The sequence below is a fragment of the Atractosteus spatula genome, chromosome 3 (assembly GCF_055471065.1).
Source record: "Atractosteus spatula isolate fAtrSpa1 chromosome 3, fAtrSpa1.hap1, whole genome shotgun sequence".
NCBI lineage: Eukaryota > Metazoa > Chordata > Actinopteri > Semionotiformes > Lepisosteidae > Atractosteus > Atractosteus spatula.
Genome location: NC_142708.1, coordinates 8,084,627 through 8,109,774, shown reverse-complemented (window position 1 = coordinate 8,109,774; position 25,148 = coordinate 8,084,627). Strand labels below are relative to the sequence as shown.

The window sequence follows — 25,148 nt, the reverse complement described above, 5'->3', positions numbered from 1 at the left end:
TTACATATTTTTCTTATTTGAAAATAAATAATTATAACACGTGTCTGTGTATAAACAGTACATATACACTAGGAGTCAAAATGATTGGGTCACTTGAAATATAATGAAGATAGGAATAAGCCCCTTATCTACTTAGAAAGGTTCTTAAAAATGTTACTTAGGATCATTTCTGCTGCCATTTTAACGTACACTTTTCCATCATTCTTGTTCATAGTAAAGGCATTCTGTCTCACATATTTAGAAGTACAGTATATCACTGTCTGTTGTTAACACAGTCCATATCGTTTCCACAATATTTTATCTGCTTGTTGTACTCTTCTCCTCTACAACATGTGCTCCATGCTGGATTACAGTTTTGTCTTTCTAATTTAAGAAATCAATGTTTAATCAAGTTTAGAATCTTTATTATTTAATTTTTAAGAAAAGATGAAAGTTTCTGAATCTATATCAGAGAATCTCACAGCCTTTTTAGTTCTAATCACAGCTCCTATTTGTAACCTTTTGTGAGATCTCATCTTCAGTATGTTACTCTGTTGACACTGTACATGTACAGTACATGGACTACAATTACTAAAACCTAATCAATAACCAGGGCCTGGTGGCATTTTCCCAGCCATAGATAAAGAAATGAGTATTCATAGACAGGATATTTCAAAGTCTCGATTTGAATATGAAATGTTCACACAGATTGGGCAATTGCAAATGTTAACACCACTGCATAAAAAGTGGAACAAACCTAAACCAGAACCATTAACTTATCTGTCTTACTTATATTACTGGTCAAGAAATATTAATGGTAGCTTGAGCTCATAAATGCATAAATGTTCATAAAATAAAAAAACACCGATTTTGACAGGAAACATCTTGTTCAGATAGCTTGCTAGAATAAATCACACAAGCTGACTGTCTCATAAGAGTTTAATTCGCCATACAATTTGGAACCCAAGTTAATCAATGCTCAAGGCACCGATTAACTAAGTCATCTTTTATCAAACACACGTCACCAGCCCTTAGTTTCCCGTTGCTCAACTAGGCAAAATGTTTCATAGAATTATCTTCATTGTCACAGGCTTTAATGTCTCTGATGTTATAATTCTAGTGAGTTGCAACAAAGGAAAACAAAAACTCCTCCTGGTCGGATTGAGCTGTAAAAAAAAGTACAGTACATTCTGTGATATCAGTGAACATTACAATTCATACAGTAGCTACACCATTTCCCCTGAACTTCACCTGTTATACAGAAGTTTTTTTAGGGGGGGTAAGACATCCATATACTCGATACTCGCCAATCGGACGTCATCAGGATCATCCACCTCTGGAAATTCACGGTGGATTGTCCAATGGGAAGGGAAGGAGGCCCCGCGGGAGGTCAGATGGAGTTATTTTGCAGACAATACTGTCCCTGCGAGAATGAGAGGGGCAGTCGTGATACAATGCCTCGGTCCTTGCTGTTCTGCGCCCTGTCGTACTGCTCAGAACTTTTGGTAAGCGGATATATCTTTGAGGACCTCTTTAATTCTTTATAAAAATCGATGACAACATTGAAGAAGTTGTGAACTGATGTGGGAGCTCTTCCTAAGATACAGTACGCAGCGTTGCCTTCCTCCTGCTTGTTCGATAACTTGTGTACTAGAGAGTGAATAATCGAAATATCTCCAGTATCGAATGCAATTACATTTTTTTGGTGTATTTGTAACGCATGATGGCATTTTCTTCAATACAATGTGAATGGCTTCAAGAAAGTTGAAAGACCATATGCAAAACTGCGGCGTAACTGACTGTCTTTGGACACGTTTCTGAATGCAGTGCGTCCATAAATGTACACAAGCAGTATACAGCCTCTATGGTTTAAATACTTTATCGGTCAAAAGGGCAGGCTGTGTGGAATACCGGGGTTACGAGCTGTTAAGACAGAGAAGAAATAAGACTTAATGAGCCGTACGGATCGAAACTTAAAAATAGATGCTGTTCACTGTGCCTGTTCATCTGAAGCAGTGTGACAGCCGCATAGGGGGAAAAACAACAACTGGTGAATTCCGTATTACATTGCTCCTAGCTTTATAACATAACTAATTAGTCTCCTTACAATTTAGAGTTGAGGCTCTCCCTTATTCTCCTTCCCATTTTCTCCTTGTTTCTTCACAGCCGAAATTGTGAATTAGAACGCCAATCCTGCTGTTTACAGTCTCCGACTCAACCGTTAACACGCCCGAAAAGACGAAGATCAGATTTGTTGTGATAAATTGACGGAAGAACTCATGGTTTTTAAAATAACCTTTTTGACGCTTACAGTTTTTTTTTTCTCCCATGTCATGGACCGTGCTAATTCGGATGAAAACCTGGAAATGTAGTTATTGAAGAGGATTGTAAAATATTATGACGTCTCGTCGGTCGAATTGAACAGGTAGGCAAATTGCTTTCAAATCTCGCTTTATAATCGATTTAGAAAGAAGTTCTATAGATGACTTATATCTGTTAGAGGAGGATGATGGACTGCTGCACCTTAAACACATAAGGCAGTTATTTTCACGTATATATTCTATAACCTTATCTGGGGAACACCTATAACCTGCGTGTGCACAGTCATGAACTCTTAAAAGAATGAGTACATGTACAGTACCGTGTTTACCAGCGCACCTTGCTCTGCTCGAGTAATGCCGAGCTAAAGCTGTGGAAAAGTCTCAACTTGGTACAGTAAATTACATTGTTGCACCGTAAACTGAAAGTTCAGTCAGGGCTAAAGAGCAGCGATCGTCTGGAAATGAGGATGCTCTTCCTTCCCGTATTTATTTTAACCCCCTCCGTCTGATTTACTGTACATTAATGCGACCCTGCTAGTTGAGTTCACTTGTTTTTTTCGAATCCCCTGTGCTTTTATTGTTACCAATGTTATGAGAATTAATGAAGCGATGCATTTAACCTCAGGTTATGAATTCGTCTTCCTAAAAAAAACCCAAACAAACCAATATTAAGTTAATAACGAATCATATATTTGGCTAGGGTTTTGAGAGAGAATGACTAGCTGTATGTTTTGTCTTACAATGTATGATGCATTCTGAGAAAACCCCGGAGGAACGTCATACAAGCAAATCTGTTTAAAAAAAAATGGGGATGTCTCTGTTTAGCTTAGCCAAGACAGATCATCTGGATAAACCACTTTAGTGCGTGCATGTCTGTGCATTCATAAGACTGTTGTGTAATAGCAGATTGACTAGAGGATCAGCCCCCTCAATCCCTGTTATTGTGAGATTTCTGTGCAGCTATTTCCCTGTGCACTACTGACACACAATTGTTCACTGGAATCGCTTCCAGCCGGCAAAAATTTCCAACACGAGCTCTGACTACCGTTTACACGGTGTTCACTAGTAATTACAGTATCTGCGTGGAACACGTATCAAGGCCACCATTTCCATCGCACTTGTCGGCAATAAAAGTTCTGACTTTATTTTTCAAAACTTGTTTCCCTGGGTGTCTCGGAACGTGTCTCTTTTTATATAGTAAAAGATAATAGGCCAAATTGTAACATTAAAGGTTTGATTGCAGCTTTAGCTTTTTGTGTTGACTATACTGGGCATAAATTCACAAATATTTACTCAAGTTTAAATGCTGCACACAGCTCTCTGCAGAACACAGAACAGCAGCATTAGCAGTACAATTGATGTTGTAATTAATGGTTAAGAGTATGGTAGTTCCGTTCCAGTTCATTTTACTTTAAGCATCTTTAAACACCAGAACGAGTGAAAGGGTGTTGTGTGTGTAATTGTATGGTAAAAGCAAAACTTGAACTCTTTGTCCAATGATTGTGCTACTAGACACTACTGTGTCTGTGTTGCTATCCAATAAGAGATTTAGTGGAATTTTTTAGACAATTGTATTCGGTATTTGTAGTCCTCTAAAAAACTCAAAACATACCTTAATTTAATGAACGGTGACCACAAAGGAGGCATTCCCGATATACATGTAATCTATGCATAAAACAAAAGTCATGATGCTATATTTTAAACATAGTACGCTGTTATCCTACTGAATCACATTCATCTCAAACATTTCAGTTTTCACGCATTTTTTTGTTGTTTTTTCTAAAAAGGTCTTATTATGCAGTGCTAAAAAGAGGATATTGTGAAATAGTAGCTTCAATAAAGTGAGCTCTATCAATACAAGAACAGTGCTTATCAATGCTGTCTTTAAGAGTATAAAGTTACAAACAAGAAGAGGCCATTTGGCCAGTCCCAACTAACAGTGTCTTGAAAGACTCCTGAGAATGTGCCTAGTTATACTGTACACTTTGTGGAGAGATGAGCCTCCTGGATTCAGTCTTAAATTTCAGGTGTAAAAGCAATGGAAAACCATAGGATTAACTTGTAAAAAGGCATTGTACAGTAATGCATTTACAGCAGTGATACTGTATGCAAAATTCCATATAATAACTGTCTGCTATGTCATACTGTAGGCAAATATGTAATATCATTGTTTCCATTGTAAAAGTACTGGAAAACTAATGGATTAACCAGTGAATGAAATAAGGCATAATATTATGTTTACAGTAAGCATGAACTGTATGATTTCTATATCATCGATGTGTGGTATGTCATAGCTGGGTGAAATTATTCTTTCTGAGTGTGACAAAAAAAGAGATGTAATACAACCTCTTTGGAAGAGAAACAGCAAAAGAAACTAACCAGTCTGGTTAATTGGAATGCATAAAATAACATATAATATAATTTTATATTGCAGTGGGAATTGTGGTAAAGACATTAGAGCATGATCAGAATGTATGCTCTTTTTAACTTCAGTTATTCATAGAAAGCTGTCTGATAGTACTGTATATCTTATTACTCACAGGCAGTTAGTAGTGTAGAAACCACTTTTTTTTTCCTTTGCAGGATCCTCACTAGAGCAAACCATAGAAGGGTAAAGAAAAGTGTGAAACAAGCTGTTTTATTTCAGTCCTGAAATCAGCTTTTTAATTCTGATTCATTTTTTTTCAGGTCCAGAAAAGTTTGGGAAATGAACGGTTAAACTCCCCATGTTTTAGACAATCAAAACAGAGCTGGGGCATCAAAAACCTTAGGATTTCTCTGTTCTCCCAAAGCTGCCAAATCTAAAAACGTAAATACATTAAAATCAGTGACATTCAGACATACCCATGAAGAAGATACACTAGAAAGCCAGTTAGCTGTGAGCAGACTAATTTCTTCCAGTTCAGTGCTGTATCGGTGGATTATCTAGTTATTCAATGAGAGTTTTCTCAGACCACTGTATGTATTGTTACACGTTTCACTTTACACTGTTAGTGTGGCGATATCTTCAATAGGATTTTGCAAGTCATTTATAAGATATATTAGTTAAAGTAAATTTTAACTTATTCTGAAATAAGCACAGTTATCTTAATTTTCCTCTTTCTTCTGTACCCTCAATTTCCAATATTTTACATGTACTGCATTAATATTTTACACTTTCTTTCTGAGACCACTCTTTGCATTTAGAACACGTACACTCTTATGTAATTAGTATCATGCTGTACTTTGTTTGGCAAGAGTAAATTACTTTGCCTTACTGCATGTCCTGTACCCCTCTCTGTTTCATTCCTGAAGACAATTCTGTGCTGCCATTTGGGTCCTCATCACAGTTGACTAATGGCTTAACCCAAGCTCAGATCTGCAGAGTTGGACTGCAGGGGTCAGCCTGTACTGCGCAGTAGTGATGGGCTACTCAGGAGTCTGTAAACAACAGCCTTAACTTTAGTGCTGACGACTCTGCTCATGTCACTGCAGAGCACTTACATTATTCCCACATGGATCCTTAATTCAGTTTTAATGGAACATTGAACTACATGTCTAATAACCAGTGTTGTATTCTCATAGAAAGCTGAGTCGGTAATCTGTTTCCTCTCTTAATTCTCTTCTGAATCAAAGCACTTTGCTTTATTGTGGAATGTCATGTGGAAAGGTTGTATTTAATGATTAGAAATTAGTTCTAAGGCCAGCCTGGCAACAGGGGCAACATCGGTTCATGGAAGACTATCACAGGAGAGAGAATAGATCATTGTACTGACCTTTAACCATTCAGATTGCTTTATTTAAGGCAAAATGTTTTCATAGAAGTGACAGGGATGCTTGATGATTTAAATTAGTTTTGCATAAATGAATGAGTTTCAGTCTGACTATCAAACATTAGTCTCCAGGAAAAATGTTTTTGCAGATTTCCATCTTGCACCTTTACAGTACATGCAATTTTGTTTTCTTTACTGACAACTAATTTGTTGAGTTTAAATGTAGCTGTACATTTCTCCAGAGTTGAAAAGTTGGAGGTAATTTGGACAAGGAGATAAACACCTCTAGATAATTTTAATTGCACACAAGAAATGCAAGATTTTATTTTAATTTATCTCTATCTGAGACAAATTGCTGCATTTATTGTAATTAACCCTTTGGAAAAAGGAAGAATAATGGGCAGCATATTCAATATGTGTCAGCAGTGCAATTTTAGTCAAACAAAATGATCATCTTGTGTTGGTTCATTGTACATTGTACTTTTAAATCAGACCCATTAATAATTAAATAGCACTTACAGCTTTTTGGAAATTGATAATCTTTGTATAATCTCCCTGGAAATCTACTGCTTTGTTAATTTGTAACAGACAGGATTTAATTATATTTAAATACCTAAATACCTTTTCAAGAAAGCTGAATGTATATTCTATAAAGAAGCAGGAATAACTGTACTAATATGATTTTAATAAAAAAAAACTTGATTCACTGTATAATATCCATGCTTTTGCAAGTACTGTACTGATGAAGTATAAGTAGTATTATTGACTACCTTATGTTAACTATTTTTAACACCATCAGAATCTTAGACAATTTGAAATACTCAACGCTATACAGTATACATATATAGCATATCAAGAACAATAGAAAAAAACACCTGAATGAGGGACATGAAAATAGGTGTGGTTCATTCAATAACATCCCAGCATGCTTGCAGTTATGTATTGTATACAGTATAAATGGTGGATAGGTCTGGTTGCCTAGAAGTAATGGAGACCATTTTAGCTGTGATTAAGGTGTAGAAAGTGGTTCTGAGTAAGAGTAGATTTAGCTGATTCAGAACTTTCCCCCAATACCATGCATAATGTATGACAGTAGTTATAGTTAAAAGTAACCCTCCCTTGTATGATAATTAAAGTACTATTGGCTTTAAGTTAAAAAATAACATTGTACAATTTAAAGAAACAGCAATGAGCATAAACGTACAGTAATCAGTTAAAATAAATACTTACATCCAGTGAATGCCTGTACTTTCTGTCTCTGCATTCGTGGTGAGCATGCCACACTGTACTAAAACAGGCATCAAAACTGTCAGTGAGCACTGGGAGAGTACAACATAAAAATAAGTATAAAAATCTAAAAACAAGACCTTGTTGAGATGGGGATGCTGGGTATTGGGTACTTGGGCATGGAGCAAGCAGAAGCTCACTCACTAATAAATTTGTTTCACAATCCTAGTCTGTTTTATTGCTACTTTGAAGGTTGTAAGACAAATTCCCAATACAAGAAATTGTATATGGCCAATAAAGTGATTGTTTCTTATCTGTTGAGACCCTACTATATAAGGATTGAGAAAATTTGTGGAGAAAGGGACCCTCAGTTTGGACTGGTTTCATTGAAAACAGAGTGGACTGGGTCACCATATTAGTTAGAAATAAGGGCTTGGTAGCAAAACAGTACACTGAATACTTGTGAAAGACTACTACAATGTAAGTGGGACATATCTGGGGAAGGGTGTTACTTTTCTGAAGGAATACCCCTGTAGAGGTGACCGAAATTTGAAAAGATATTTGTGTTTGGGGAGTACAGAGAGAATTTCCTAGGTAAGGGAAGGTTAGTCATGGGTGGCAATTTTAATCGTCTCCGGATTCCTTCCACTAATAAGCGTATTGGAGAAGAATAGATGGGATAAGTTTGCAATGGTTTTAAAAAATATTTTGGAGGATGTTAGCTTACATGATTCCTTTAAAATGTGCAACCATTGGGTTTACCTTGGTAAAAGACAATGGGAAACACATTCAACACTTCAAGGATAGATTCAATTTTTAGTAGATTATCAGCATGTAAGGGGAGTAGTGTGATCATTATGATCTTTTTAGATTGTTTATGTTTAAGATCATGGTTTGAGGTAGGAGTTAAGATTGGAAGTGGACGCTAAAAGCTAAATGCTGAGCCTTTGGAGGACAAGGTGGTGAGTAAATATTTTAATTTATTTTAAAAAATACATGGACTGGCAGACACTGAAGGATTTTTTTGCATCACAAGCTTTACAGTAGGAGTGGGTAAACACCAATAAGAATGCGACGGCGTGCCAAAGGAAAGGTTGCAAGAAAACTGTGTCACTGGTGTTGGAATTTATAGAAGAAATAAGAGGTGTGAAGAATGCGTTGAGGAAAGGGCATGAGCAAAGAGGGTTCTCACGTGGAGAAAAGAAGAAGGGAAAAGCGATGAAGACCTTTAAGTTGAAGTAAGCTCAACTCTGTCAGTGGAGTTTTATAGGACGTGTGGGGATTTTAAGGAGAGTGAAAAGGAAAGTGTTTTGCAATATAAAAAATTGGAGTCTGGTTTGCTTGTTGAACACAAATTTTAAGTAAGGTTTATCTTTAATAATAAAAAAAAAGGTTTGGGGGGAATAAACCTCCTTGATCAGACTTGTGCACTGCCAGGACAGAGTAAGAGAAGCTATCTGTTTTGCAAGAGACGGAAATAGTCAGTAGGCATTAGTAAATTTAGAGTTTAAACAAGCGTACTGTATGATCTATTCCTTCACCAGTAGATTTAGCATGGGTAGGCTTGCTGTACAAGGGGAATTCTGAGCACATTTCTGGTGAATGGGGTGCTGGCAGAGTCAGTGAGAATACATTGTTTGAATACACTGTTTGTGTGCTGTACAGAACCTTTACTGAAAAGTTTCAGATCAGAAATGGAAGTGGGGAATAAACAGGCAAGTGCATTGCACTGTATGGACAACGTGGCATCACTTGTACTGTATATGCAGGGTCATTCTCACAAGAGTGGTGATCTGGCAGAATTTGAAAGGTTTTCTTTTGGAATGCAAAATGAGAAAGAACTAAAATGGAGATTTGAAACATGTAGACAAAAAAGGAAGAGTGTGAGAGATTACCCTGTTTTATTGTTTTATGTAAAAATTAGATGAGGGTGTGTCGAATGGGGTTTCTAGGGTTCTTTTCACAGAATGATGAACGATGTAAAAACTGCCTATACAGTAGCTTTTAAGTTTCTGTTTTATTATACATTGTTAAAGTTTTTGTTTTCTGTGCAGAGTGGTTTAAAAGGCATGGACAGAGATTTTAATAGATTAAGGTATTACAGTATGTTTTTTTTAGATAAAAGAGGTAGTAGAGTATGTTCATTCAAAAGGGTTTGCAATAAGGGACAGTAGTGAGGTATGGATGAGTGTTAACTTTGGGATGTTGGTTGGTTGGTGGCGCATGATGTCCTTCAGGGCTAAGGAGTGATGTACACAAGGCGAATGGACGATGGCTACGAGGCAACAGAAACTGCTCTGTGCCTTTTCCTGGAATAGCTAAGACGGTCTGGAAGAGACAGAGCTATTTGTGGACCTATTCCTGTTTGGAGTGTATTTACGAGGGCTGGCTGAGGAGCAGTTCGTCATATTATGAGTGGTGCTGACAGCCTATGAAATGGCACTGTGGCACATGAGGTTAATTCTGGTTAGACTAATACACTTTTTGCGAGAGCCAGAATGTTACAGGGACAGTAGCAGTGAACATTAAGGAAAACTACAGTACTCTACAGCAGATTGACTTTAAACATGTCATCCACGAAGAGGTAAGAAGCTAAATTTCCAGATATTCAATAACCTTAAGTTCAAACCAGTCATTAAGTATTTGTACGAGTTTATAGCTATCGTTAAAGCAATGTGTACGATAACTCTATGCAAGCAAAACCTTGTGATGGTATTACTTTTTAGTTATTATCCTTCTGGTTGCACTGAGTTTAAATATATATATCTATAATATATTTAAATATAAATATCTATAAATATATAGATATTTGTGTTCTTTTTACTTTTTGGGGGGTTTAGAGAACTTACCTAGTTCTGTTGCCATTAAATTTAATTGTTTTGCTGTAGGGACTTTGCAATCACTTGTATCAGCAGTTATAAGGTTATACATGGTATAACTTGGATGTGTTCATTAGGTTGTGTTAAGTTATGTTTCTGCCTTCCTATAAAGCAACAATACATGAGAAATATATTTCACAAAAAGTTTCTGTGTTTGATTTTTTTTCAAAATATACATATTATTGTCCATTTGAAAGATAATACTATATGAAATTCTATGTATAATGTCAACACGTGCAAATGTAAATTGTTTGTCTGTGTACTGTTTACTCTTCTGTAGGTTTGCACTTTAATTTTAGATTTGTTTAAAACAAGAGTTTGCAGAAATTAATGTAATGTATAACTACGAATAAAGAACTTAAATATTGTTCTGTATCCTAAAGAATCCCAAAGTGCTTTCCCTCTTAGGAAAATTAGGTGGATGCTGTAAGTGTGTTGTTGGACCAGTAGTTGACATTATTTCCCCTGTACCAGAATTTCTATTCCAATGCCCTGATATTGAATCTGTTCTTCAGGTGAGACATGAATCCAAGGTCAGGTTTACTTGGTTGTTAAAGATCCCATTTTACTTTTAGAAAGAAAGGGGGGATAACTCCAAATTCCACTTTGTGCTGCCTAAGGTTCCTGCTCTGTTCAATTGCTGAAGCAGTTTCTAATATTATCTCCTTAATGTGCAGTGTACTGGGGCTGCAGGCCAATTACTGTAGGTGTGTTCTGCACTCAAAGTGGAGGAAGTGGCACTTTGTGGCCTATAGTAAATTGCTTTGGGATCATAGGGGATGAAATTAATAAATCACTTTTATACTATGTACTTACTAATTAACTTTGTTATTGGTTACCTATTATAATACTGTACATAAGAACAAGAAAGGTTACAATCAAGAAGAAAATCAGAAGAGGAGGCTATCTGACCCATTACAACGTTTGAATAGAAAGTTCTGAATTTAATGCACAGTTTTCCACAGTGCACCATTCTCAAGAAAAAACAGAAGAATCCTCATGTACCAAGTTCATGAATGCACCTGCAAATACTGTACAGTATACAAGTGGGCTGGAAAGGAGAAAGAGAAGAAAACGCAAGTCTTCGGCTGTTGAGGCTTCTTCATGGATACCAAACTTGTTTTTTCTTTATTCGCTCTGCTCTCCAGCATGAAATTAACCTCTACTTCTTCCTGTGCAGCTAATGTTGTTCCCCAGTCAAACCTCTTCAGTGCGTGCCAGTCATACAGCACTCCATTGTTACACTTCAATGTTCCTTACATTCCAAAATCCCTAGAGCTACATACTTGTACACTGGCAGTAAAAGAAAGCTCTCATTCTAAACTCTGATTGGACTGGCTTTTACCAGTTGTCCAAAACTACAAAGAAGTCGGAATATAGATTTTCCTTCTGTAGACAGTTAAACATAAGAAATAAGAGATCATTTTAAACCCAAATTACAGTACACTAAACAAATTTAGTAAGATATTATCCCATTTGGCTTTCTTCCAAAACAACTAACATTTGTAACCATATACTGTATGATGCTGTGCGTTTCTCTGAGGCAGTTTAAGTGAGATATCTTGCTCAAGTGTACAGCAATAGTGACCCACCTAGAACATCAACCCTCCTGTTATGAGTTCAGAGCTGTAGTGACAGTGCCCCACTGCTGCCTATTGTAATGAATGCACTTTGAAAAAGAATATGATGACAACTCAATCTTTCATTTTTGTTTCATTCATTAACTGAATGTCAATCTCAGAACAGAGTGAAAAGCCTCCATCTAATGTAGGGAGATCTCTAGCAGTTTGCAGTTCCGAGACATGATCTTCCATCTTTCCATACCTCCATCCATCTATTTTAAACTGCTTTATCCAAAACAGGGTCACTTTTCCCAGAAGCCAGTTAGCCCTCCAGTATGCCTTTGAACTGTGGGAGGAAACTGGAGCACCTCGAGGAAGAGGATGCCCATGCAAACGTGGAGAGAACATACAAACTTCAAACTTCACACAGATAACACCCGGGGGTCTGGAATTGAACTCAGGGTCCCAGTGCTGCAAGGAAGCAGTGCTGACCACTATGCCACTGTGCTGCCCTGCTTCTATACCAAGTATCTCCAGAAGTTTTGCCTTCCAGGCCCTGGGTTCAGTTCTGGACCTCGGGTGTTATCTGTGTGGAGTTTGCTATTCCAGAGTAACAAAAAACAAAAGCCTATCAAAGTTGGTAGCAGTTGATGCTGTTGAAAAATGCATGAAACAATCAATTCAGTTTCTAGCTGAGGTTCCTCTATGTATTGAACAGCACTCATTTGTCTCTAAAAATACATGACAAGAGACTGAAGAGTGGGGCAATGGTCAGATTTGTCTAGTGTTCATACTGTACCAAAGCAATAGTGGACAGAAATGTTCCTTATCTCAGTGAGGAGTTCATGTCATTATATCTGACTATTTGCTGTTATGACAGACTATTTAAAAAAATAATCACCTCATTAGAACAAAAATAATTGACCTCAATACAACGGCTTTTAGAAGCTGCAAGAGGCACACAAGAGGTCAGATCCCCTTCTTGTTTGCAAGAGGCATTTTGGGAAGATAGAAATATTTGCTGAATGGGCTCATCAGTGTAAAACCTTATACAAATAATGTGTAGGTCCTACAGAAAAATCCTGTAAAGAAACCTTTTAGTTGTCTATACAGATTTTCTGTAGATCCGTATAAGGTCATGCTTCAACAGAAAAAAATGTGCCATTTTGTACCGTGTTTGAAACTAGAATGCTTTTCAAAATATTTCCAAAAACACATTTTTTAAGAACAGCTGTGTCCAATGCTTTGTGTACTGTTAAAATCAACTGTAATGTGAGATGGAATTTCTTATTGGCTTAAATTAATTTTGTGAAAGACAGTTTTCACAGTTGCTAAAAAAGCAGTTCTGAATATTATAGCTGTTTCTTTAATACAATAATTACAGTGTGAAATTTCCAACAGATTTTTAGGTGGCTAAGAAGGGTTTTTTTATTGCATTTGATGACAGATATGGCAAATAAGTAACGTGAGCATAGGGTTACTTAGACTTGATTAAAGTTCAATCAAGGTTGTTCCTCACTTTAACTTTGCAGTTCTCTGTAGAAATATTCTGTATATACCAATCCTGGCTACCTTATTTGAAGTGATGTGATGCTTACCATTTTTACATTACTACCTACCTGTATGCTTGAAGAGAGAAATAGTCCAAAGAGAACTTTCTTGATTATCAGGAATAAAAAAATAAATCTATAACACCATGTGACAGTGGTGATGCAGTGTCTAAGTATTCTCCTGCTTGAAAGAAATTTTGCAAAAATTAATTATGGATTATTTTTTATACATGATGTGTGGTCCAAATTGACTGAGCTGTTGTACTGAATTGAAGGTATTGAATGTGTTATGCTGAAAGTTTTTTTTTTTAATCAAACATAGACATCTTTGCCATGAATTACAGTTATGATAAAATTGAAAAAATAATCTGCTGAATCACTATCTATTTGTACTGTACTACTCACAGATCTTTTTTGAAATGAGATAAATCTGCAAATTTTAGGTCAGTCTCGAGAGATAACAGGCCTGCTGTCTCCAATTCCTCATAAACCTGACTCAGGTCAGCATGCCCATATTTCACCCCCTCATGTGCTGGAAATGTTGGTAGATAGTATTATGACAGGCAGAGCTGATTGAAATGATCGTATGTCACTATTATCTGTGTCATTAGGCAAGAAATGTGAATATGTTCATCATCAATGAGACTAATGAAATAAATGTACAAAGATTAAATTTAGACAGTAAAACTATGGCTACTTTTCTTTTTCATTTTTGTTAATAACTGTGAATTAACAAACATAATGGTCTAGCTGGTTTCAGAGTCAGACTCTGATAATGCTGTAACCTATGAAAATATGCTTTCTGTCTTCTTCTATAAACCTACCAGCTTACAATACCTTCTAGAATTTCATACAGATCAAAATCTCTGTAAATTATTCCCACATCATCCTGTTACTTTGACTTTACTGGGTCAATGGGTTGTTACTCCACAACCGGTTGCTGCGCACTGCCATGGGGGAAAAGACAGACTGGGATCTAACTGCAGGACCTGGGTTTCTCCATGAAGCTTCGGAAGAGCCGAAGTGTGAGAGAAGCAAAGCTGGCTGGCAGACGCAGACGGGCTGGGAAGCAGGCTGACGGACAAAAAGGACTGACGGGGAGAGCCTGGTGGCAAGTCGAGGCTCAAAGGGAAAACCCGACGAGTCGGGGGTGACAGCAAGAGCCTGGCCAGTCGAGGCCGACAGGAAAGGTATGGCAAGCCGAGGCTGACAGGCAGGGCCTGGAGAGTCGAGGCTGACGGGGAACACACGTCACTGGATCAGTGTTGACAGCTGGCGATAATCAGGAAGCAGAAGTCTCTAAGATCCATGGTTTCGCGAAAACAGTTTTCTCAAAGCAGGCTGGAGACTGCACTGCCCTGGGCAGCTCAATGTCAGAGCACTGAGCCAGTGAGATTTCGTGGCCTGAAAGTGGTGCCTAATTGGAGGGCTGATTGGATGATTGGGTGCCTGATTCGAAGGGAAAGTGGTGAATAGACAGTGGTGAAGAGCCTCATCTGGTCCTCACAGGCTCAGGAAATATGCAAGGGTTTCCCGTGGCAACCACAGGCTGTGAACTGCTCCCAGCTCAGGTGAGACAATGGTGGGTTGACTTCAGGAACCGATAAAGCAATTGTGGTTTTAACATGTTTGTCCTCGCTCATTAATGCTGCAATCTCTGAGCCCCGAGACTGATCTAGACCGAGCTGAGACAGGCATGGGAAAGACAGACAGAAGGTACAGAAGGGTGAGTGAGGGCTTCTGGCAAGCTTGAAGTGATTCCTTTTCTCTATTTGGAAATTGTTTTCAGGAACCCAAAATAGCGTTTTGAATTTAATGGTACAACATTTTTGACAGCCATCTCCACATACTATGGCTCCACACAGTATGGCTGACTAATTGATGATCATGTTCTGAGCTGGCTTCAGTTCTTGCACTTGCACTTGTTTAGGGGGTGAAGCTACACAACATATTTCTGTTTGTTCCGTTCTTGTGAACGTGTTATTATTGCCAGTAAGAGCACACATCTCAACCACTATAAAAAAACCTCTGAGTATACATGTAAGTCATCAAATTGAGAAAAGATGGGAACTGTTAGAGAAATGACATTTATATATTATATTACAGAACTCCTCATATTTGGTATTTTTTTCTAAAATGATTTCTGTTTTCTGCCTTAACATCAAGGGAATCTTGATGTTTGGCAGGTGGTTTCAATCTTACCAGGTGAGCAAGTCTGTTTGAAGGCAAGATTTTACTAGTTGGAAAATAGAGGCAGACACAGGGTTCAGTGTTTTTTTGTATTTAAAAACAAATGAGTTATCAAAGATATATGATATGCAATCCTTCTTGTTTCCATGTGCCTTTAATATATGAAATGTCTTAAGTGTTTTAAGTCCCATTTAACTCTTTAAAGGTCTAGTATCCTTTCCTTTGTCTCTAGTGAGTTATCTTTTCATGTACTGTTCTGTATGAGATATAAATGATGCTTTGCAGTCAGACAACACAATAGCACAGTGTTCAGTTTTGGACTGGGGTGCTTTCTTTGTGGAATTGGCATGTTCTCCCCTTGTTTGTGTGGATTTTCACTGGCTGGTTCGGTTTCCTTGTGATTCAGTGTGTGGACCCCAACTTGAAATCTGATGGCAGAGTTTATTATAGCTAGTGTAAGTCTACCTTTTAGTGGCAACTAACAATTATGTGCTGCTTCTGATTTGTAGTGTGTTCTCCTTCCTCACCAAAGCTAAAACCTCCATGAATAATTGGGCATCAGAGACCGCATTCAAAGGGAGAGCTTATACCCCAGTGTTGTTTAACACAGGCCAGAGGAGAGAGCTGCAGGCAGGCAGGATTAGGTCCTCTCAGACTGAGAGATCACAGAAGCCTAGACTGACAGAACTATCAGACACTCCACTCTTAGGACGAATTTAATACTGAAACTGTATCAAGGAGCTCTCTCTCTAGTTTGACATCAATAAGAGAGCTCCTGCCATTGTACCCTTTCCATTGCTTAGGTCTCTGAAAAAGTGCTCATATACTGTAGATGTCAGAGATCCAGCCTTCTAAGCAATTTGTGTCTATCAGATTTGCTCCAGTGTATTGAAAATGTCCTGCCTGTGATGATCCTCCAGAAAAAAAACATTTTAAGGCATTATCTATTGTCCATCATCATATATCCGGTGTGAAAGAAAAAAAAAGCATTAAATGCATTAAATTAAACAGATATGGTAGGAACTCGGCATTGCTTGTACTTTAGAATTCAGTAAAATTGTGGTCCTTACCTGTATTGCTAGGTAATACGCCTAGTTTGGCTTGCAAGAATGTGAAGACTTGGAACAAACAGAACTGGAATTAGTAGCAGTATCTCTGCACATTTCAGACCCAAAGGTGGTTTAGCTGAGAAGCTGAGCTGCATAATTTCCCTTTAAGCTCAGCATGGCACAGTAGCTCCTCCTCAATTACCCTGCTAACAGTAGTATTAAAAGGGGATAATTTCTATAAAGCTGTTAGGAATTAATTGTCTGCAGTGTCCATCAATTTCATTTCATTATGATACTGGGTCTGCAAGCTGGGTAACCACCAATAAGAATGCATGGCTAGAGCAATGCATTCCACAATGGAGTCTGTTATTATAAAGCTACACAGTTAAAGTCTGAAACAAAATAAAAAACAATTCAATGGTATCATACTGTAAAAACCTGTAAACTGTTATGATTTAAATTCCTCTTTCAGTAAAAGAAATAGCTGGAAAAAATGTATGCTGTTTTTACTGTGTGTAAGTAGAAACTCTCATTTAATTAAATCAGGAGGTTCTATTAAAATGAGCATGTTGCAGATGCTTCATGGTACCTGAGGCATTTTATAAAACTGCATGTGTTGCGCTGTAGATCGTTTTCCTTTTTTTAAGGTGACTAGTCCATTCATTACTAAAATTGCTTATTTTAGTAATTATCATATTTAATAATAGTCTGTTTTCATATTAGTTGAAAAATATATATTTCACAACCAAATTAACCAATACTGTCTCCTTACATTAGAGGAATGTAAGTTGTGAATAACTCAAGCTTGTATTCAGCATTTGAACTTTAATTTTCAATTAAAGAAAAATTGAATCTTGAATGTATTACTTTCCCGGGATAAACTGGCAGTATGCAGAAATTTAATTTTAAGGGGAGATGTCTGTTATAGAAAAACATAAAGTTTTTAATTAAGCCTGTGCAAGAAATTAGAGTGACTGGAAAAACTCTTTGGTTTTTCCAAAAAGCTGTTTATGTTGTTATCTGTTGTGAAAGCCCACAATAAGCAATCTGACAAGGAACAGAGGGGTCCGATTTCTCTTGAATTCCACTCAAGTTCTTTGCAGATCAACTTATGACAAAGGCAGTAGTACTTAATCTTTAAATAGCACTGGCTTAGGTGCTTATGCCAAATCAGCTCTACTGGTACAGGTTTCTGTATGAAACTGGCAGAAACTGGATGCTGTTTTTCAGCAAGATGCTTGTGCAGCATAGTTCCACATAACAAATCCTTGTTTTGTTGATGCCGAATAAGCTGAGCACATGAGTTTGTACTGTGGGTGAACATTTGGTAAAAAGAACATGCAAACACCGTACAGAAAAATCCTCAGGCTGAAATCTTTGCCTTTCATCAAATGACCTACTCCTCCTACAGCAACAATAATTGGCGAACGTGTTGAACCTTATAGTACTATTGACTTACCAGCACTCTCAAATGTTGGTACACAACTGGCAAAATACCCCCAGGGCACCTTCGGTTTCCAGAGCTGCAGCCACCCCCTGGGACAAGCCTGATACCTGTAAACCTATAGGGTTTGAGATCAATGAGTTTTTTATATCCTTCCTGTAATAATGCTCACGCTTCTGTAAGAAACTGTGGAGCTCACACTGTGTAAAGAGCACAAGTATACAAGGAAAAATATTAGTTATACTGTATACGGGTTTTCCAGCAGGAAAAGGCTTAGGCCAGGTGGAAACAGGAGATTTTCCGACCAAGGCGTTAGACCGTGAGATTTGCTCCTGATCTCCAAACCTAGCTATGTGATTTAATACATTGTGGCTAGCAAGCGATCTTGAGGTGTATTGGTGTGAAACGGTATTTCAACATGGATCCTTGTGTATGTTTTGTTTGATTTTTGACCAGGGAGCCTGCCTGCCTGGCCTGTGGGAAACCCTGTGGAGTATATAATAAAGTGAGGCAAATTCCACATTTCCACAATCTGTGACAAGGCTTGGAAGTGATTATTCATCCGTGACCCCACATAACCTGACAGTATCATCCCACGATTTTGGATAAAGAAAAGTCTCCTATTGTTGGTTGTAAATGCACTTGCACATAGTTTCCACTTGTGCTCTCGTTTGTCACTGTTCATTCTAAAGTAATATCCTGATTTGGCTCTGTCAGTGCCTGTAAAGATTTCCATTACTTGTACAATTTTACAGTACTTGTCGTAGGTTTTTACAGTACTTGTTCTTTCAGCCTGTCGGTGTAGGACATTCCCTTAAGCCCTGGACTGTATCTGTTTGCTGTTCTCTGAATTGATTTCAATGCAGTAATATCTTTGTATATTGCGATTATTAAAATGTTAAACAATATTCTAAACAATGTTTTACTAGAGTACAATTTTAACAAAATACCACTTGATTTCAGTATACTTTTTAACTATAAATTCTAATATTTTTATTGCTTCCCCATATTGTCTGAAAGACAGAAATGATGTGTGAACTGTGAGCTCATTATATATTGTGCTAATTTTGTTTATGTTGTTTTGTTACAATTTACTTGTAAAAAAAGCTGAATCCTACAAAGAATGTGGAATGTCTTTGACCCAAATAGGAATAGTTGTTCTATATCACGTATTATTCTTCCACTGTGACAAATGAGGGTAAATGGATTGGGTATTAGGGCCAAAAGGTCTTTAATAATGATGTATTTAGTGCTTAAGCTGGGCCTGTTCAGAAATATGTCCTGTCTTATTTAAATAGCAACTGTCCCCCTGTTGCCAATGGGATGACCTTTCATCCTGTTTTTGTATTTGTCACATGATCTCCATGCTTTTCTGCTGCTGTCCTGCCATGTGTCTGTGTGATAACAAAGGCTTGGTATCTGCTGTGGCAACAACACCCTGCTAACGACAATGCTAATAGAGCCCACAAAGACCACTTTAGCCAGTTTTGCTTATGCATGGATTTTTAGGCTTCTAATGCTTTCTCTTGTTGAACTTTTTTTCACTTTAGAAGAATATTTCTTCTGAACTGAATGCTTTGGGAGGCCATAACAAGCTGAAAAAACACATATTTTGTAAAAACAAAATTGAATTACTGTAGGCAGTAGTCCTCTATTACATGGTAATTGTTAAAATACAAAACAGAATAACACTTTCAATATAATTTAATAATTGATGTTGTGCAGCAGAAATTAAATCCTGCTGAAGTGCAGAACTCTGAAATACTTTATTTTAGGGCAGAGTTATGAAATAAATATTAATGAATTGTATGATTAAATAGTGACAAAGGCATTGTTACCAATTGGAAAGAAGGGAAATTGTGATAGTATCACAATTGTAATAGTAATAGTGTAATAGTGTCGTATTGATAAAATGGTATTTGAAGATATAGAGGTTCCTGTTTTTCTTAACATCAGTTTTTCCATTGTAAAGTACAGCAGTTCTCACTGGATATCTAATGTATGCTTTTTGATTTCATGGCAGGTTTAGTTGATCAAAATTGCATATTAAGAATAAAAGGTTCATTTTCTACAAATCTTTATCTTGTTTATGATAAAATTGAAAACAACCAATATTTTGCTGAGCAAACATACTTATATGAGGAATCAGACCTTGTCCTTTCATCTGAATCAACATATTTAGATAGTAATGTACAATACTTGACTGTGGTTTAGAAATGTTACTTTCAGTATATGGATATCAGGAATTTATATGAATCTGTATATGAGTCAAATGTTAACTTAATTATGATTCTGAACTTAATTATTATTATACATAACTTAATTATGGAACAAGTAATAGGTTTATTCCATGCTGAAAAAAAGAAGAAAGAGAACACAATGTTTCGGCCGTGGAGCCTTCTTCAGGTGTCACACCTGAAGAAGGCTCCACGGCCGAAACGTTGTGTTCTCTTTCTTCTTTTTTTCAGCATGGAATAAACCTATTACTTGTTCTTTTGCAGCCTACGCATGCTGACGCAGCTACCCACCTGAGTAACTTAATTATGATCATACATTTTGATTTAATTATGATTTCCTTGTGTTTTTCCAAATGATAGTGAGTATTAAGGTTTCACAGGAAAAAGCCATATAGCTCCTTGCATTAAAATATTATGAATCTGTTCCTTAACAGTTTAAGGAAAGAGGTGTCAGAGCACAATTAATTTTCAATAACAATCTTGTGAATTAGGAAATGTTACTGTGTCTAGAAAGATAAACAATATTTTAAGACATCTACTTGCTCTTGTTGTTCCTTCTGATTGCTGATTTGTATTTGAAGTTTAGTTACTGTATATTTTCCCTCAGTAGGTTCACCTTGATAGCCTGCCAGACTGTCACAAGACCAATTATTCAAAGTTACTGAGGCAATGGAATGACTTTAATATTTCTTTCAACATGGACCTTTTACAAATTATAAATTAACCTCCTGCAGGAGCATAGAGAAACAGAGCATTACAGATCCCCACAGAGCATTTTAACTGAACATTATCTCACATTGGAACTGATGAGAAGAGACTTTCTGTAATTAAAAAGACATCCGGTCAGACCCTCTGTTATCATCCCTGTGCATCCCTGCATAGGCAGTAAAAGTGAAAGTGGCAAGACGGTATTTACCTTTCTGCTTTTATTCATGGGTAGCCTTGTACTCTCCTGTACAAATCGAGACATCAATAACAGTACCATGTCTCATACTCTGCAAATCTTAGAGCTATTTCTTTCTGGCTGTCTGCTTCTGGTGCTTCTCATGTCCAGTGTTATTTGTAACCCATATATAGAGTAGATGACCAAAAATGTTTATATCTAAGAAGGGTACTAAAAATGTGGCAAAATGACATGTGAATTCCGAAAAAGGATGATGACAATAAAAGAACACTTTTTGAAGGGCAGTGCAATTTATTTCAGCTGATACATTGTGGTACACTTTCAAAGCATTGAAATAAGGAGAACAGTGTTCAAAAAGTTTTTTGTTTTAAAATTAAACCCGGTGGATAATCCACCAGTGACATTAAAAATTCAAAAGCAGCACTTCTGAAAAACAAATAGATTCTCATGGGTAACATTTCTGAAAATGCGGAATAATTCCAGGAACGGAAGTACTTGGAATACGAAACGTTTCTTACCAAGGGGGTGATGAGAGCTGAGCCTCACAGAGCTATCTTTGGAAATACTAGACTTATGCTGGCTTTAATGAGTTCTCATGTTCAATGATGAAGCAGATGGCTAAGAGTTTAGTCAAAATAAATCTCTGCTTGTTGTAGGGGAGATTGTACAGAAGTGCAAGCAGGCTGGTTAGGGTGACTGCGCACATAGCAGGGAGTTAAGAGGGGAAGAGAGGAAGGCATGATCGGAATGAAAGAACAGATTCTGCTCTCACTTCTTCAGATGACATCTCATCTGATATGACGCATCTGGCTTATAATTACCAGAAAAGGATCCGAAATGGAACACTGTTCATAAACAGAACACAGTCTGTGTGAATTTGTGCCAAACAGCAGTCAAAGTCCTATTTGCCTCTTCAGGTTAAAGCAGGATACAGAGGTGTGACCCAGGTATATTGTGCAGTTGTTAGATTTCTGTGCTGATACAGTATTGTACTTCCCCCAATTTGCAGATTGTGGAAGAGGGAGGGGCAATAGCTCAATAAAACAAAAAAAAGTACTGTACATGGTTGAGCTGGTGCTCTAGAAAGTAAAAGAGGGCTGGTAAGCTTGACCTGAGTGTGGCAACTTAGTAGGAGTCATATAATGAGAACAGTTTGTTACCCACATGACTGGACCTCTATCAGTTTGGCTTCTATCGATAGAAAACGTTTGATTTAGATTTGTGTGTATTTGGACAGGGGAAGAAAAACAAAGTGACAAGCTTACAAATTCAATAATTAAGTAGCTAAAAAATAAAATGGAATTGTAATACAATAATGAAAGCCAGATGTTGGAAAGTCTCTGCCATGTGTATCAAGGCTGACAGTGGAAGAGAAACCCTGAGAAGCAGTGTTATCAGAAGCATTCTTGTAAATTTGTAACCCTCTGTGAATTTCCTTCTCCATGAAAATGAAAGGATACACATTTTATCACTGTCCCCTAGGAAGCATAAGATTATATGGCATTACAGTACATTTGCTTTAACAGATTAAGGAATCCCATGCATTATTTTATTTGTTCTTTTTAGGTGTTATTCATTCAATATTGATTTGCCATTTTTACTTACAATATTATCTGTTAAAATAATATTTTTAGTTTTGTCAGTTTTAATAGTATAAAAAATAGTTTTAATTACTGTATGTTAAGTAATCTTTTTATAGCGACCAGAGTGTCTTAGTTTACTGTTCTGTGAATAAGCCAGTCAGAAACAGCTATACATCTTTCCACCAGTACAGTATCTTCTATTTTTTAGTAATATTCTTACAGTACTATTGACCATTTATTATGAAAAATGTGTAGACAGATATTTGTGACCCTCACCACGAGAAGGGACCTAAAAATGGATGAATGAATAAAGATATACTTCAGTGATAAAGATGCTTTGTCAGCTCAAAAAAATGTTTTGTCATTCTTTTTCTGCAAAAATTGCTGAACTCTAATACACATTATTTACACTACTAAATTAAATCTACTTGTTCTGTAAATTGTTCAGAAGCTAATGTAGATTATGATACCTTTAGTCGTTTTCAAGTAATGCTTGAAGGTATTTTCAGCTAAGCCTTGTCTAAAAATTATGAATGTAATGCTGTTTAATTCATTTGCATACCCCCTGCTGACATATTACATATGCAAATACACACCACAGGCTACTTCTGTTCTGTCAGTGTCCTTCATATCACAGCAAGTACATGTACTACATTTTCACTAACAGTAGGGCTGGTCTGGGCTGTGTGTGAGGCTCCATATATGTATCTTCTGTTTATTTAATAGAAGAGTGTCTTGAAAGAGGTACAGAAAAATTAGGCGGAGACAGAGTCATAGTAAAATCGAGCATGCAGTTGTCAATAACTTACAGCACATAAAGTGAGAGTAAAAGTGGACTTTGCTGTTTCTTTAGTGTCGGTTGTTAACATGCTGCAGTAAATGGAAGTTGGAAGAATATGGAACCTCTTGTGAAAGTTCGCACAGGTGAGTCCCATATAGCTCTTTAAGATAGCAGCAAACAATCCAGACATTTCTAATATTTAACTGTTTTTATTAGTTCAGCTGTTATGTTCTGTAGTTGAAAAACTCTATCTTAGCAAATAACTTAATCTCTGAGGGGGTTCAGCCAGTGCCATTCTATCAGTCTACATTTTTTATGTCAACAGCCCTATACAGCCATATACTGATGCAGCCTTCTAGAGCGTGCATAGAAACATTTGCGGTCAGCAAACTGGTATACTGCGCTCTGTTTCGGCATACTGAATTTGGCGCTTCACTGCCCAAAGAAGATTGATAGGCACACTTGTGTTGCGTGAGATGAAGGAAGTGTAATAATAAAATTGTTGCTTCATTTAATCTGATTTTTTTTAGTGTAATAATCAAATTTCTTGAAAATCTAACATAGTTCATATGTTATATAAACATATAAAATTCATAGCCTAGATACCGTTTTAAAATGTAACGTAAGTTTTTGTTCTGAATTTCATGGAGTGACGGTAAACTAATCAAAACAACTGAAATACTGTCAACAGTATTGTTAATATTGCAATTTCCTTGAAGTACCGCATCAGCATGTGGTTGTCAGACAAATTGTTACAGTATTACTGCATTATTATTAACTCCTGTATTATTAGTAATAATATTAGTAGTGTTAGTGCTTTACTGTCCTAATCACACTGTATAGGTACTGTAGTAGCTACAGACAATTCTGTCAAATACAATGATTACATTGTCGAGACAGGATGTTGTCATCATGTTGCCACCACAGCTCTAAATCAGATGCTGTATGTAACAGTAGTGTATAACACTAATATTGTCACGCTCCCCGGTTTAATAGAATTGTCTTTTTTTTAATTGCAGCACATACAGTATACAGAATTATTAGTAATTGTGTAAAATAGTAATTAGAAAAATGCTTTGATAAGACATTCTGTTAAATTAGATGATTAACAGAATCAATTATTTTTCAGACATTAATTTCTATATCCCTAAAGCTACCAGTTACTCTGATATTACACTACAGGTACAGGAGGAAGATCCCATGACTTCTGAGTATTTAAGACTTGTATGCCATCTCATTCCACTATTTGGAAAAATCGATACATTTTAATTTTATTCATAGGACATATCACTGACTCTCTGAGGTGTACTCAGTGTTCCCAGGAAGCTATGTTCTTCATATGGTCTGGGAAGGCTCGGATATTGTTGCACCACTGTACATGGTGCTGAAGCAGAGTGTTCCCTGCCCCCCCTTTGGTGTTACTGTTGAATGAGTGTCTTGTTGGATTTGCTGGCAGCCGCCTGGTGCCAGTGGGCCCTTGCCTTTATTGGCGTTGCACAAATGGAGCTGTCTACTCTGGGTTCTTGATGCCAGGAAAGATATGTTACGTCTCTGAGGATCAAGTGTAAAAGACATAAAAGCATAATTAGTCCCTCTTCCATCCTGTAGTTGCTGAACTGGTTTCATGGGATTCCTAGGGCTGGTCATTTGCGATAGAGTGGAATTTGATGAAGGGGTGTGTTCCCCGGGG

General features: G+C 37.0%; 1 long non-coding RNA gene across 1 annotated transcript in view; it reads left to right on the top strand.

Moving 5' to 3' along the window:
• Positions 1–1,395: 1,395 nt before the first annotated feature.
• LOC148837337 (uncharacterized) overlaps positions 1,396–25,148 on the top strand; it is a 31,249-nt gene continuing 7,496 nt past the window's right edge. The window contains exons 1-2 of the long non-coding RNA XR_016090800.1: positions 1,396–1,484; positions 2,146–2,404. This is a non-coding gene — a long non-coding RNA (uncharacterized LOC148837337). The remainder of the gene's footprint in view (positions 1,485–2,145; positions 2,405–25,148) is intronic.